The sequence below is a fragment of the Taudactylus pleione genome, unplaced genomic scaffold, assembly GCF_031769625.1.
Source record: "Taudactylus pleione unplaced genomic scaffold, aTauple2 ptg000177l, whole genome shotgun sequence".
In the NCBI taxonomy this organism is placed as follows: domain Eukaryota; kingdom Metazoa; phylum Chordata; class Amphibia; order Anura; family Myobatrachidae; genus Taudactylus; species Taudactylus pleione.
Window position 1 is genome coordinate 1,780,323 of NW_028284579.1, and position 15,606 is coordinate 1,795,928.

Below are 15,606 nucleotides of genomic sequence, written 5' to 3' on the forward strand. Positions count from 1 at the left end.
ACAATAGCACAAAATACATACTTTGTTGAATGCAAGCCAAAAACAAAGCCAAGCAAATTAGCAATACAACAATGTTCAGCAGGTATAAACCAAACCAAACTAGCCACAATGCAAGAAATGCAGAGTTTTAAAATGTCCCCAGCCTTTTTATTCCCTCATGGTAGCCCATCCCAACATTCTTGAAACATCTGCCCATTGCTCGATCATCGATATTGATGATCGAGCAAGTTGGACCGTGTGTATGCAACATAAGTGTTATTATTTTTTCAAAGATATTATCTATATCAAATTATGTTGACATGTCTTAATCTGTTCTCCAACATGATTATACAAGGGTGGTTCACTAAATAAAATAAATAATTGCGTTAATTTCAACTCGTACATTATTCATATAATCAATAGTATGGCCTTGATGATTATTTTTCCATATAGAACCCATACTTGATAAGCATTTGTTTTAATGGTACACCAAGGCATCTATGCCGGCACAAAATAAATCAGTGTTGAGCACCTGAAGGCAGGACATGACCCAGGTCGGCAAATTGCCCTCCGCAATCAGCTCAACGTGTCACGATAGTGGACAACATTTGCAGTATCTCCTTTGGTGAGGAAATCAACAAGAAGCACGCCCTTGTGGTCCCAAAACACAGTCGCCATGACCTTCTTTGCAGGTGGGGAAGATGCATGTTTCCATGTCATGTATGCTTGCTTCATCTCTGGTGTCACATGATGCACCCACTTTTCATCACCTGTAACAATATGCTGCGGGAACTGCACTCCCCCTTCATGGTACCGCGACAAGTGCTCAAGAGACGTTCCCATCCTATTGGCTTTGTGAATTTCTGTGAGTTGCTTCGGTACCCAGTATATACAATGTCCTGTACCCTAGTTGCTCATGAACAATGTTGTACACAGTACCCACTGAGATGTTCTGTTCATCAGCAATATCATTAACTTAAATGCATCTGTCCTCCTGAATCAGACCTTCAATGTGGCACAAATTGCCCTCTATGGTGGACGTGCTATCTGGCCGGATCGTTGTTCATTTAGAATGGCTGTCCTGCTGTTATCAAAAACAGTGCACCAAAATCATTTCATGACATGACATCACCGTACACCTCGAAAGTTGGTTATGAATTTCCGCTGCTGATGTGCCCTTTAGATGCAGAAATCTGAACACACTACACACCTCAATGTTTAACCATGTTTCCGCCAGCCCCATCATCTTACAACTGATATTGGGACAGTGTGACTGATATTAGGCACAGTCTAATGGCTGTGAAGGGAAGCAGTCATCTACCTGCTCTGGCCTAGTGGAAAATTAGAATGAACATTATACACATGAGAGGTCTTGTTACTTTACTTATTGAACCACCCTCGTACTATATTTTATTGCATTTCTACAAGTGGTTATCTTTTTGCCTATTGCTAAGATTCAGCTAAAGTCAGTTAAGAATGCATCTTATCCAAGTATCACCAAAAACGATACAACAATACATAAAACTATAAAATAAATAGGAGAGATGTGAAGCACTCTCTGAGGCTTAAATTTGCTCCAAATAACAAACTAAATAAGTTGGAAACTTACCTGAACTTTGAAAAAAGTACTTTCTTAGCCAAAAAGGAGAAAAATTAGATGGGATAGAGATCTTTAAACCTAAATCAACCTTTTATCCCACTTTTCAAAGAGGTTGCTTCATAGATAGTTTTAATAAACTTGTTAAGGCATAATTGGATAAAACTCATTTAGTAACATTAGTTCTAAAGAAAGATTAACCTTCGTAAAAATTCAGGTATTACGATTAAACCTGCTGACAAAGGGGGGAGTGTTAATTATGGACTCTCCTAAATATGATAAAGAAATCCTGAGGCAACTTAAGGATAGAGAGACATATGGACTCCTGAAAACGATTCCTAGTGGTAGAATAAATAAAAATCTCAAGTACATGTTGAAAAAATATAGTCTAGAAGGGGCCTTAACTGAAAAGGAATAAAAATATATTTATAAAGAGAAACCCATGACCCCTATATTTTTCATCCTACCTAAAATCCATAAGGATATTGTAAATCCCCTGGGACGCCCGATAGTGGCAGGTACGGATTCAGTGACTTCTAACCTGTCACATTTTCTGACTACCACTTACAACCGGAGGTACTAAGAATCAAGACTTATTTGAAAGATGCCACCGATGTTTTAAATAAATTAAAAGAGTGGAAAGAAAATTATGTAGTAGTCACAGCAGACGTTAGTTCGTTGTACACCATTATTGACCACACCCATGGAATAGGGGCAGTTACATTTTTCCTAATGAAAAGCAATATGGATATGTGCAAAATTAATTTTATTAGTGAAGGCATTAGATTCATTTTAGAAAATATTTTTTTTTGTATAACGATAAATTTTTTCCAACAACAAAGGGGAACAGCAATGGAAACTTGTTTTGCTCCAGCATATGCCAATCATTTTATGGGGTGATGGGAGGAGCATTTTATATGGACTAACAACAGATTCCTCGGAAGTGTCAAAAAGTGGTATCGTTTTAGAAGCGACATTTTATTTATATGGGAGGGGGATGAGGACAGTCTAGGGGTGTTTTGTAATGAACTGAATCAAAATCTTTCTAATATTCAGTTAACTTTTAATATTAGTACTAATGAAGTATGTTTTTTAGATTTGTTTTTATACATAGAGGATAATAATTTACATACAAAGAACTATTGTAAGCCCACGGATAGCAATTCCTATATAAGTATTGATAGTAATCATCATTCTTTATGGTTAAATAATATTCCTAAAGGACAAATTAGATGAATAAGAAGGAATTGCACTGATATTAAAGTTTTTAAAGAACATTCAGTTTTAAATAAAAACTTTTAATGAAGGGGTATAAAGAGGCTGATATTGATCCAGCTATAGAGGAAATGTCTAATATTGACAGAGATGAGTTGTTGGTTACAAAGGAGAAAGTAAAAAAGGAAATTATTCTCCCATTTTTAACCACCTTTAATGAACAACATAAACAAGTGGAAAAAATTATAAGAAGATATTGGCATCTCCTAGAGGAGGACCCAACACTTAAATCCATTATTCCTAAAACTACAAATTGGGACTGCGCTATAAAATGTATCTCATATATATTGCTTGTTTGAAATTAATCAACAATCAAGGCTCCTCTAGATATAAAAAAACAAATTGATAAATAAATTTTTTCAAGAAAAAGCTCCCTGGTGGAGCGAAACATGTCTACATTCATTGGGTTTTAAAATCACTTGTGATTTGTGTACCTACCTGTGTACTTACCTGTTCACCCACTTGCGCTCCTATCCAGTGCGGTTGGAAAAAAATTGCAATAACCTACCAGGAGTCTCCTGTACACAAAGGGAAACATCCAGTGTGAGAGCGGCCGCTTTTTATTAACCACACCCTGGTCTCCCAGGACTGCTTTTGAACACAGGCAAACGGTTTTGCTCTGCTACTTCTACAATTTGAACTTATGTGGCGAGAGCATACTTTAGCTACTAAAGGCATTCACAGCTTATACAGACAGATATATACCAACTAAAGCAGAGATATCTCTCTTTTCATCAGGGCATTTGCTGATGTACTAAGCTATATGTGGAATGATTATGTGCATGTCACGAGTGATTTAAATTTAATTGCTACCAGTGCTATTTTATACAATTACTGTGTGTTTTAGATATGTTTTTTGTTTTATTATTTATTATGTCTATTTTTTACTTCTATCTATTGTAGGTTGTGAATAAATTAGTTTTTTATATTTAGAAGAGCCTTGATCGTTGATTTATTTCAAACAAGCAATATATATGAGATATTATATTTTATACCACAGTCCCAATTTGTAGTTTTTTGTGGGTGACTTTATTGAGAACAGGTGGTACTGGTCTATTTGGACTAGCAACTTGAATTGTTTTATTTACACACCTTATTTATTAGCGCAAGGAGCTAGTTGTTGCTTATACACCAACTAGATTTCAGTTTTATTATTCCTAAAAACCCTAAATTTATTTATAAAAAAGCACCTAATTTAAAAAATATATTGGTGAAAGGAGCGATACCCATAAAAAGAGAAAGGAGGGTGAAAAAAAGGGTTTCACAGATGTGGAATGTGTATTATGTGCAGAAACCATCAAAGTCAACCAAGTAATTAGATAATTATGTTGTCACTTCTACTACATTTGAATATAAAATTAAGGACTTCATCACATGCAATAACAAAAATTGTGTCTACTTAGAGTGCACTTGCTGCCTACAATACGTAAGCGCAAATCTAGACCCCTAAAGCTGGGTACACACGTAAGGATTTTCTGTCAAACCATCCAACTGGTTGATTGGTTGGAATGAAAATCTGGCAATGTATGGGAGTAACTGATGATCAGCAATTTGCTCCTAAATGAGAGAGAAAGATGGGCTGAGCACATTAGGAACATCAAAAAAGGATATGAAAATCATTCCCTTTCTAAACATTTCAGAGATTTTCACCAATGTTCAACTAAGTATTTTCAACTGGTTATGGGGATTCAACAAGTTGAAGGACACTGGAGGAGAAGCGATGTGAATGTTTTAGCACAATTGGAGATTAAATTAATCTATGAGCTCAAAAGTGTGATACACCACATGGTTTGAATGTGGATTTCAAGCTTAAATGGTTTCTTTGAAATTTTTTATTTTCACTATTTTTTATCCCATTTTTGTAAAGCTATTTATTCCTTCTGTTTTTTTAGTGGTTTTTATTATCCTTTTATTAAATTATTATTTGAGTTAGGAAGTCTGATAATGAGTATTTTTTCCAGCCTTTATTATTTTAAGCTCATTTTAGTATATTTTAAAATATTTCTCCATATCTCTTCCTTTTAGTTTTACTGCCCATTGTTTTATGTATTTATAGGTAATTTATATTACTATGGTGAGAAGATTTTTTCCGGAAGTGGAACTTTTGAGATATGCATTCCACACCTCTCCGTCAATACCGGAAGTGGGCGCAAGCGACTTCCGGTAACTGAGATTTCAGCCGGGGACGGTACAGTTAGAAGGTGATCACAGACTACAGAGTCTGACAGCAGGACACCTCAAGTGATGTCCAAAGTGGGAGCATCCATGTATGTGCCATAACATTACCGGAAGTCCGCGAACATGACTACCGGTAAAAACATAAACAGTAAGTGACGTTTACAGCTCTAGTATGCGTTCCAAGAGTGAAACGCAATCTCATTATTTAAGGTATTTATTCTTACTATTACACTACAGAAGTTCCCTTTTGGGTATAGTGAGTTTGGTTTTTGGTAACTAGTTAATTAATGGTTGTAAATAGGAGTGTATTTCCCATATGTTTAAAGTGAAATATGGATTGATTTGGAGGACCCTCCCCCTAAGTTCACCCATCAGGGGATTGTGAGGGGTATATTAGGACCCATATATCACCAACTGTACACACCTTGAAAAAGAGTTGAAACGCATTGGTGAAGGATTGCAGTATCTGGTGATTTATTACATCCAGCCGAGGATTGCACATCTAATAGCGGTTAGTCCAGGTTCTGTCCCGAGAGACCATTGGAGTGATTGACTCATTCAAATTGTTGTGTATTATACACCACCATATCTGGTACACTGCTATTTATTGTTGGTGATGGATTTTATACATGAAGTTGTTTTTTAATAAAAAAATTTGTGTGATCTGATTAAAACAATACTACGCCATCTTTCGATTTTTTCTTATTTACATGTTGTCAACGAGGACTATATCTCCATATCCCAAAGAAAAAGAAATACTATTCGCACTGAAATTATAAGAAATTATAAGAAGAAGGGTATATTGAGCGACTTTGTGATTGATTTTGGACTATTTTTCAAGTCAGTACTGCATTTGGTATATGATCCTTGTCCTAGAAGATGGCGCCTATTATCCATATTATTTGTGCTCTCTGGGGCTGATTCTACACAGATCACAACTGCAACAGCGTATGCAGATCGGTCGATGGTGCGTACTGCGCGTTTGTCTGCTTCGCAGTGCATGTGTTAGCATTGTGATCGCTCTGCAATCACTCACGCAGAAAGAATACCATCGCAGAGTAGGTGACGGGAGGTCAGTGTTTGGGGGTGGTGACGGGGGAGTGGTTGGAGTTACACAGCCGTGCCTGTCTGTTTGAACGCCATTGCATAGGCGTGCATAAATTAGCCACTGCAACAGCATACGCAGCTTGTGTACTCACTGCGTGCAACGAGGTTAGCAATTTCTGAGTAAGGTCAGACATGCTGTAATTCTGCATGAGGGTCCGATGTTACTGATATATACGCAGAACTGCAAGGTATAACGGATGTGAGATAGTGGTCTCTATGCTAGCTGTGAGTTGGATTTGCGATTGCATTCATTAGCATATTTTCGCAGCAGACCTCCGTGCGTAATCATAGCTGCGATAGCCATAGTGATCCGTAGTGAATCAGGCCTTCTGTCCGTTATTGATGGTACTTCCAAATACCATCTCGATAAAAACAACGAAGATAATCATTGTGTAATAAGTAAAATCAAGAACATCCACTCCACTAGCGGCACTTCACATTCCTACCTACAAACAGAGGGTCTGATTCAGACCCGCTCTCAAGCGGGTCGATGGTGCCCAAGTGCACATGCGCACGACGGAGCCGGCTCCGTCGTGCGCATGCGCGAGACTAGAATAACGACGGCCAAGCCGTCGTTAAGGGTCTCGCACCACAGGGGGCGTGCTGTCGATGGTGACTGACAGTACGCCCCCTTTGGTGGGCGTGCCGGGGGCGTGGCTGCCCAGACGGAGGCGTTCCCATGGGAACGCCTAACGTCTGGGTCCGGCCCCTCCGACATCACTAGTGATGTCAGTGGGAGTGATTTTGGCTCTGATAGAGCCAAAAGCACTCCTGGGCTTGCGGCAGCGAGACCCTACCGCAGGGTCTCATCGCAAGCCCAATGGTCAATGGCCATCATTTTGTCCGCTCGCTATAGCTGTGGGTGGTCACCCACAGCTATGCGAGCGGCCAGGAGGCCGCTCCAAAAGGTAGGAGGGACGGCCCTGATTCAGAGCGAGCGCTCTGTCAAAGCGTCCGGCTCTGAATCAGGGCCAGATTGAGGGAGACAAACCAACGGGTAGGGTAAAAGGGATAGTGATCCACTCCCAAGTGGTAATATAGAAGGGACTGCGGTAATCTTGTTTGTATTGCAAGCAATGATCATATGTGATCAGCATATCAGCTCTAATATACAAGTTTCATTATCTATGCATGCAGAAGTAAATTAGATAAGAAAAGAAAGGCATCTAGTGCATTACCCTTATAAAACTTTTAAAAAGCATTCCAATGGTACACTTACATAAAACATATAATAAAAGGGTAGAAAATGCACAAAAAAGGGGGGTATAAATCCTCCTACCAAATACAAGGGGGTAAATTTACTAAAGGTCGATTTTGCATTTTGAGTGATTTGAGGTGCAATTTTCATTCGATTTGGATTCGATTTTGGTTTTGAGTATTTACTAAAGGCCAAATTGCATTTGTAAATCGGACTTCAAATCGACTTTGGACTCAAATCGCCCTCAAATAGACCATCGAAAAAACATTGGTACTTTTACATAGCCCAACACACAAAACCCTTATTTACTATGACTCGATTTTAAATTGTCCTCAATATTGGACTTCACATTACTCTTCAAATCCCCAATACAATAGACCTGCTTCATGCTTTCGATTTGAGCATGAGCAGGTCGGATTCACACAGATACATGCAGACATCAGTGGGATGCCTGCATGTATCTCAATGTAAAAAGCAATTAAACAGTTAAATTAAGAAAAATATTGGCGTGAGGTCCCCCCCTTAATCAGAACCAGCCCCGGACTTTGCCAACCCAGTTCTGGTTGACTAAGTACAGGGAAAAAATGACCTAGGGTCTCCCTGTACTTAGTACAACCAGCACTGGGCTATGGGAAGCAGAGCTGGTTCTGGATTTACAGGGAAAAATTTGCGTAGGGTTCCCCTGTAAGATCCAGAACCAGCCCTGGACCCTTTCTAACGGGGGACTGATGCCACAGCCAGGGGAGCCCTATCACCGGGCCCCCCAGCTGCAGCATCAGTCCTGACCGTTAGTCAGCCCAGGTCAGGGATCCCTGGGGAGTTGGAGACCCCTTAAAAAAAAGGGTCTCCCTCTCCAGGGCACCCCTAGCCTGGGCTGATAGCCCGGGGCTATCCCCGCCACCCCTGGGTGGTGGGTGGCGGGTTGATTGTGACAGTGTGGTGTAAAATTAGAAGTGAAAAAACAATTGTCTTTCTAGTAGAACTGCAGGTTCCAGCAAGCCTCCCCCGCATGCTGGTACTTGGAGAACCACAAGTACCAGCATGCGGAGCATTAAGGGCCCACTGGGACTTGTAGTTCACCTGTAAAGAAATGTTCCAAGAAACACACACATCTTACAAAGTAAAAGTTTAATACATACATACACACTCACACATACTTACCTATATTACCTTGAGTGGTCCCCTTCTCCAGTAGGCATCCATGGGTTAAAATAATAAATCGAAAAAACCGAACCCTCGCATTAAGGAGTAATCAGTCTAACCAGACAGATTACTCCTTCCCTATCAGGCACTCATCATTTGGACACTATTCAGGAACTGCATTGGAGTTGTCTCAACTTGGGACGCCATCCCTGGTTCCAGCATCAATCTTTCAGAGGTCTTTCCGTGCGTTGGATGTTCGCCGGTGTGATACCATCGCTAATTTTGGGACCCTCGTTTCATCTGGACATAAGTTGGTAAAATCTTTCCCATTGTTGGATTTACAACTATATCCCAAGTTACCTTGCGAGACATTACATCAGTGCCCATCCAGTATATTGCTGCAGCAATAGTGCCTATAGGATATTATGCATGCTTTATGAGGTTGTTATTTGGACCTCCATCTACTATCGCAGTGGATCCACAATATTACCACACAAAAATACATTTTGATATGTTTTTATTTCTATGATTGTATTGTTTTTATATTTATATTAAACTGCATCTATTATCAGCGCTGCATATTTTCTTTTCTATATTGTCATATAGGAGGCTGACTACCTCCCCTTTTTTGCAGCTGCTGGGAACACTCCTCACCACAGCGCCCTATTTACTATCTTTATAGTTCTATTCTTGCAGATTACTCCTTCCCGAATGAAGCGCACAGACGCGGCTTCATCCTTTGAAGCTCCATGTCTGTGCGTTCATTGGCTGAGAGAGGTCAGGCCCCGCCTCTCAGCCAATGAACGGCTCCTCCATTGTACTCAATGGTGGGAGCCGTAGGGTTACTAAAGTTTATCCTGCGGCTCCCGCCATTGACTTCAATGGAGGGAGCATTGACTTCAATGGAGGGAGCCGTCACGTGAACTACAAGTCCCAGTGGGCCCTTAATGCCCTGCATGCTGGTACGTGTGGTTCTCAAAGTACCAGCATGTGGGGGAGGCTTGCTGGGACCTGCAGTTCTACTAGAAAGACAATTGTTTTTTCACTTCTAATTTTACACCACACTGTCACAATCAACCCGCCACCCACCGCCCAGGGGTGGTGGGCTTAGCCCCGGGCTATCAGCCCAGGCTAGGGGTGCCCTGGAGAGGGAGACCCCTATTTTGAAGGGGTCTCCAACTCCCCAGGGATCCCTGGCCTGGGCTGACTAATGGTCAGGGCTGATGCTTTGGCTGGGGGGCCCGGTGATAGAGCTCCCCTGGCTGTGGCATCAGTACCCCATTAGAAAGGGTCCAGGGCTGGTTCTGGATCTTACAGGGGAACCTTATGCAAATTTTTCCCTGTAAATCCAGAACCAGCTCTGCTTCCCATAGCCCAGTGCTGGTTATACTAAGTACAGGGTGATCCTACATCATTTTTTCCCTGTACTTAGTCAACCAGAACTGGGTTGGCAAAGTCCGGGGCTGGTTCTGATTAAGGGGGACCGCACGTTTTTTTTTTTTTACATTTTAACTCTTTGCTTCACTTTTTTCAAGGCAGATACATGCAGGCATCTCACTGATGTCTGCATGTATCAGTGTGACAATGACCTGCTCAGTGAAAGCATGAAGCAGTTCGTTGTGTCGGGGATTTGAAGAGTGATTTGAAGGGTGATTTGCCGTTCGATTTGGACATGGACTTGCCAAATCGAACAGCAAATCACTCTTCAAAACCGACTCAAATCGAATTTGTTTTGCAAATCGCAAAACAAATCGACTAATAGTAAATGCAGTGAAAAAACGTTTTCACTGCATGTGATTTGAGTCGATTTGAGAAGCTGCTGGAGGGACACAATGTGGTGGATTGCTGGGGAGGCATAATGTGTAAGAGGCATTACTGTGTGGCATAATGTGTAAGGAGCACTATTATGTGTTATATGGGGCACTACTACTATGTGGCATAATCTGAAAAGGGCATTACTGATTGGCGGCCAGACCCAGCTTATTACTGGATAGATGACGTCACTGCCATCATGTGCTGAGCTGGCGCTTGGGGATCATCTCCAAGTGCTGGCTCTTCCTATTCTGTGAACGGGACCCAGGTCGTATCGACCCGGATTAACTGTTAACACTGCATCGCGAGCCAGGTTGAACCTGTATTCAACCCTGCTCATTGCCAGGGTTGAAATGCTCGACCCGGGTTATTTAAACCTGGCCCTTTCACACTGCACAGTAACCACACTGCACAGTCCATGTGCGATAACTCGGGTTATTGCTGCCAGGGTAAATATATATTAAAAAAAAGAGTGAGTATACCACTCATAACTGCCATTTAAAAAGAAAATCTCTTTAACTCTCACCTGGGGAGCTTAAGTGGCTGGTGTGGGGTAGGGGGCTGGTCCTGGCATAACTGGGGCTAAGTGATGGAGGATAGAGTAGGCCAGTGTTTCCCAACTTCTTCCTCAAGGACTCCTAGCAGTGCATGTTTTGCAGATCTCCTGGTTGGTGCACATGTGATTATTACTGGCTGACACATTTTAAAAGATCTACAAGTGAAAGTAATTATTTAAATTGTGATACTAAGGAGATCTGTATAACATACACTGTTAGTGCTCCCTGAGGATTGGAGTTAGGAAACACTGGAAATGAGGATGAAGACTGGAGAAGTAATATGACTGAGAAGGGAAAAGAAGTATGAGGAGGATAGAGAAGGAGGAGGAAGAAATTAGGATGAATAAGGTTAATGCCATCCCCCAGTGCTCTGTGTGTAGCTCTTTTAAATTTACTATATAGTGTATAATTTACAACAGAGAGCTATAGAAAGTGGAGAAACATTTGTATTGAGTGGCCTGTTCTTTACCGAGTCATCATTCCTCATTAAATCTATAAAGGTCTGAAAAGCATCTAAACTCAGTAGCACCAAATAAGTTTGGTTCCATACTTATCACTCATAGATCCCTTACTAATTTTAGTTTTGGGCTTGATTAATTATTAAGGGTACTGTATATTTACTAAAGTGATAGTTTTTAGAAGTAGAGATGTTGCCCATAGCAAACAATCAGATTCTAGCTATTATCTTCTAAAAAGTGGTAGTAAAATGTAGAATCTGATTGTTTGCTATGGGTAACATCTCCATTTCTAAAAACTCTCACGTTAGTAAATAGACCCCTTAGTCTCAACAGACCTATAAATTAACTCCTTCCTCAAAATTATGCCTAGTGTATAACGGTTCTTCGGTTAACATCTATGCACATGGCAGACCTTTCAATAAGACTTATGCTGCATACACACGGTCAGATTTTGTGTCAGATATGAACGGTAATGATTGTAAAAATCATTCAATCGTTCATATCTTTGACATGTGGGGCATACATCGACGAACGATGCGCGGTCCCGCATGTCAGATAACGATCTCTAAAATCTGATGTGTTTGCAGTCAGATTAACGATTTTATTCATTTTAATACTTTCAGAAATCGTTCAATTGTTTATCGTTGATGAAATCATTCAACTCGTTGTAAAAATCGTTCATCTGACAGTGTGTATGCACCATTAGACAAAGGTCTGATGTCAAGTAGTCTATACGTAAGGGTTTGCATTGACTTGGAACACTTGTTCGCGCAGGAGCATTTAGATTTCCCCTCTTTACACTGGAACTCTCTAGAGCATTGGTTTTCAGCCTCATCCCTCAAGTTTTCCCAACAGGTCATGTTGTGAGGATTTCTTTCTGTGGTAGCAGGTGGGATAATTACTGACCCAGCAATATAGCTTAAATCACCTGTGCATGATTAAGGAAATCCACAAAACATGACATGTTGGTGGTACTAGAGGACTGGAGTTGAGAACCCCTGTATACAAAATTTGCTGGGCTCTATATCTGTCACATACCGTTGTATCTGTGCTGAAGTTTGTTGCATCAGTCCCGGTGGTGGTTGTCTCCTTGAAGATCTGGGGTCTCTTCTTCTCTCGGCTGACTTAGAATTATGCATCTGTGGTGAACAGCATCTGATACTGTAGGAATACTAGAAGGGTGCACAGATGCATAAGGAACCTTGGCCCTGATTCAGACCCAGTCGCAAGCGGCTGTCCGCTCGCAAGTGGATCGATGGTCTGCACTGAGCATGCGCACGACGGAGGGAGCTCCGTCGTGCGCATGCGCCAGACACGACGAGCGAAGGAAAGTCCTTAGCTCGTTGTGTCTGATCAAAGGGGGCGTGCTGTCGATGTTGATTGACAGCACGCCCCCTTTGGTGGGCGTGCCTCCCTGACGGGGGCGTTCCCAAGGGAACGCCTACCGTCAGAAGCCGGCCCACTGACATCACTAGTGATGTCAGTGGGAGTGATTTTGCCTCTGATAGAGCCAAAATCACTCCGGGCCTTGCGGTTGAAAACCTCAACCGCAGGCTCCGGCTCGCAGTTTCGATGGTCGCGATGGTCACGACCATCGCGGCCATCAAACTGCACGCTCGTATAGGCTGTGGGTGGTGACCCACAGCTATATGAGCGTCCAGGAGGACGCTCCATTTTTATAGAGGGCGGCCCTCATTCAGAGCGTGCGCTCTGCTCAGAGCGTACGGCTCTGAATGAGGGCCCTTGTCTGCACTCAGGTTCCACCTCCAGTGCCTTATAAGGAAATTTACAACAAGCAGCTCTTGCTTGTATCTTGTTGGACAGCCTGCCCCCTGGACGTATATATGTGTAACAAACTATGCCGGCTACCTGAACCTGAATTTGCTTAGCCTATACTAGGCAGATACCTATGTACCAAACGTTGCCCTTTACCTAGACCAGCACCTTGCTTAGCCCTTTTTTGGTAGACACGAATTCTGTTTCCTGGATTTTCATCTGTCTCACCTAGAAAGAAATGTTGCATACAGGTGAGCAATTCTATTAGTTGCTCACTTAAACAGCATACTGGATACACATCTGAACTTGTTATCTAACAGTAATCTGTGACAATCAATCCTTCGATTCCAGTATCATCCTCTGGTTAGTACTCTTAGGGGCCGATTAAATTCAGCGCACTGTGAATATCTCCGGGAGTTGGTCCTGGAGCGATTCACTTCAGCGCACTGTTAAACTGACTAAAGGATTTCTGCTTGCACCCTCCTGAGACTAACATGTCGGCCGCGAGGCTGATTTCTGGCTTAGTGCAGCGCTAACAGCCTTGTGGCTGGCACTTTAGTCAGTTAAGTTGCGACAACTGCCATTCTCCAACTTAAGTTGTTATAGTCCACTAAACAGTACGCTGAATTGAATAGCACTGGGATCATCTTTCCAGAGATATTCACAGCACGCTGAATTGAATCAGCCCCATAGTCAAACCCAATGGGTGCATCCCACTAAAAGTGCTCATCCTAAATGATCATTCACATACACAATAATATAAAAAAGCATACTATACAGATGTGTACACATACATCAAACCTCCTTGCTCGTTAAACATGCCATCTAGTCGCGCCAGGTAGCGAAAAAGCATCTTTTCGTGCAACTTTTTTCCCAATGCATCCTATTTACTTATGCTGATTACAATGATATGCGGCATGCCTATATCTGCATGCAAAATGTAACGTAGCATTTCGCATGCAGATATAACCGCAGTCATGCACAGAATATAGGCATGCTAATAAGGTGCATTTTAAGAGGAAACATCGTATGAAAAGATGCTGTGCTACAAAGTTGCACAGCGCTCACACGTTATGCATAATGCGGTTTGTAGCGCACGGAGGATGACGCATCTGTATATACCTAAGACCATAGCAATGCAAAAAAATTATAATAATATACATTCTGGACAATATTACAAACTAGGAAGATAGTTCTGGGAGCCAAAGCAAAACACACTTCACCTGGATACAATATAGAGCAAACTGTTAAGGTTTTTTTGTATTTTCCGTAAGTTTGAATCTTAATAATGTGAATATAAAAGGAGTTTATCATAGCAACAAGGGCCCTCATTCAGAGCCGTACGCTCTGAGCAGAGCGCACGCTCTGAATGAGGGCCGGGCTCCATTTCCATGGAGCGTCCTCCTGGACGCTCGTATAGCTGTGGGTCACCACCCACAGGCTATACGAGCGTGCATTTTGATGGCCGCGATGGTCGTGACCATCGCGACCATCGAAATTGCGAGCCGGAGCCTGCGGTTGAGGTTTTCAACCGCATGCTCCGGAGTGATTTTGGCTCTATCAGAGCCAAAATCACTCCCACTGACATCACGAGTGATGTCAGTGGGCCGGCTTCTGACGGGAGGCGTTCCCGTGGGAACGACCCCGTCAGGGAGGCACGCCCCCGGCACGCCCACCAAAGGGGGCGTGCTGTCAATCAACATTGACAGCACGCCCCCTTTGATCGGACACAACGAGCGAAGGAAAGTCCTTCGCTCGTCGTGTCTGGCGCATGCGCACGACGGAGCTCCCTCCGTCGTGCGCATGCTCAGTGCAGACCATCGACCCACTTGCGAGCGGACAGCCGCTCGCGAGTGGGTCTGAATCAGGCCCAATGTTCCCTGTAACTGTTCTATTTTGCCTTTTAAGTGTGACTTACCAGGAGTGAAAATACCCACACAAATGCATCCATGTAAACTAGCCATTTCATTCCCATATGAAAGATTTTTAACACTGTGGTCCATATTCAATATGTTTCGCACCCGCGATACTTTTTCGCCTGGTGGACTTTTCGCCTACATAGTGTGTTTTGGGTGCCAAAACTTTTCGCGCGCGTCCCAGCGATTCCCCGTATTCAATAACAGAACGTGAAAACGGCACCTGGTGATACTTGAACAGGCGGAAAGTCCTCTCCAAAATGGGGAAACTCAGCCTGGCAGCCCCCAAAAGATGCACTGACATGGGGGATCACTATGGATATCCCCGAATTGGCCTGCTGAAGGTATTTTGTGTTTTTAAATGGTCTCAATAGGTGCTGTTTTGCATATGTGGTGAAGAACAGCATTTTGTTTTATTTTATGGAGAAAATAACTAGTCCCTGCAAATTTTTGGAACCTGAAAATAGGGGGCAGCATATTTTAAAGTTGCTAAAGTATCATTTAAAAATACGTAAATCCACCTGCCGCAAACACCCAAAATAAAAAAAAACACATGGGGCATACTTGGGCCCCCCCCCGGAGTCTATTTCAAGTCTTTTAACTTTGTCCC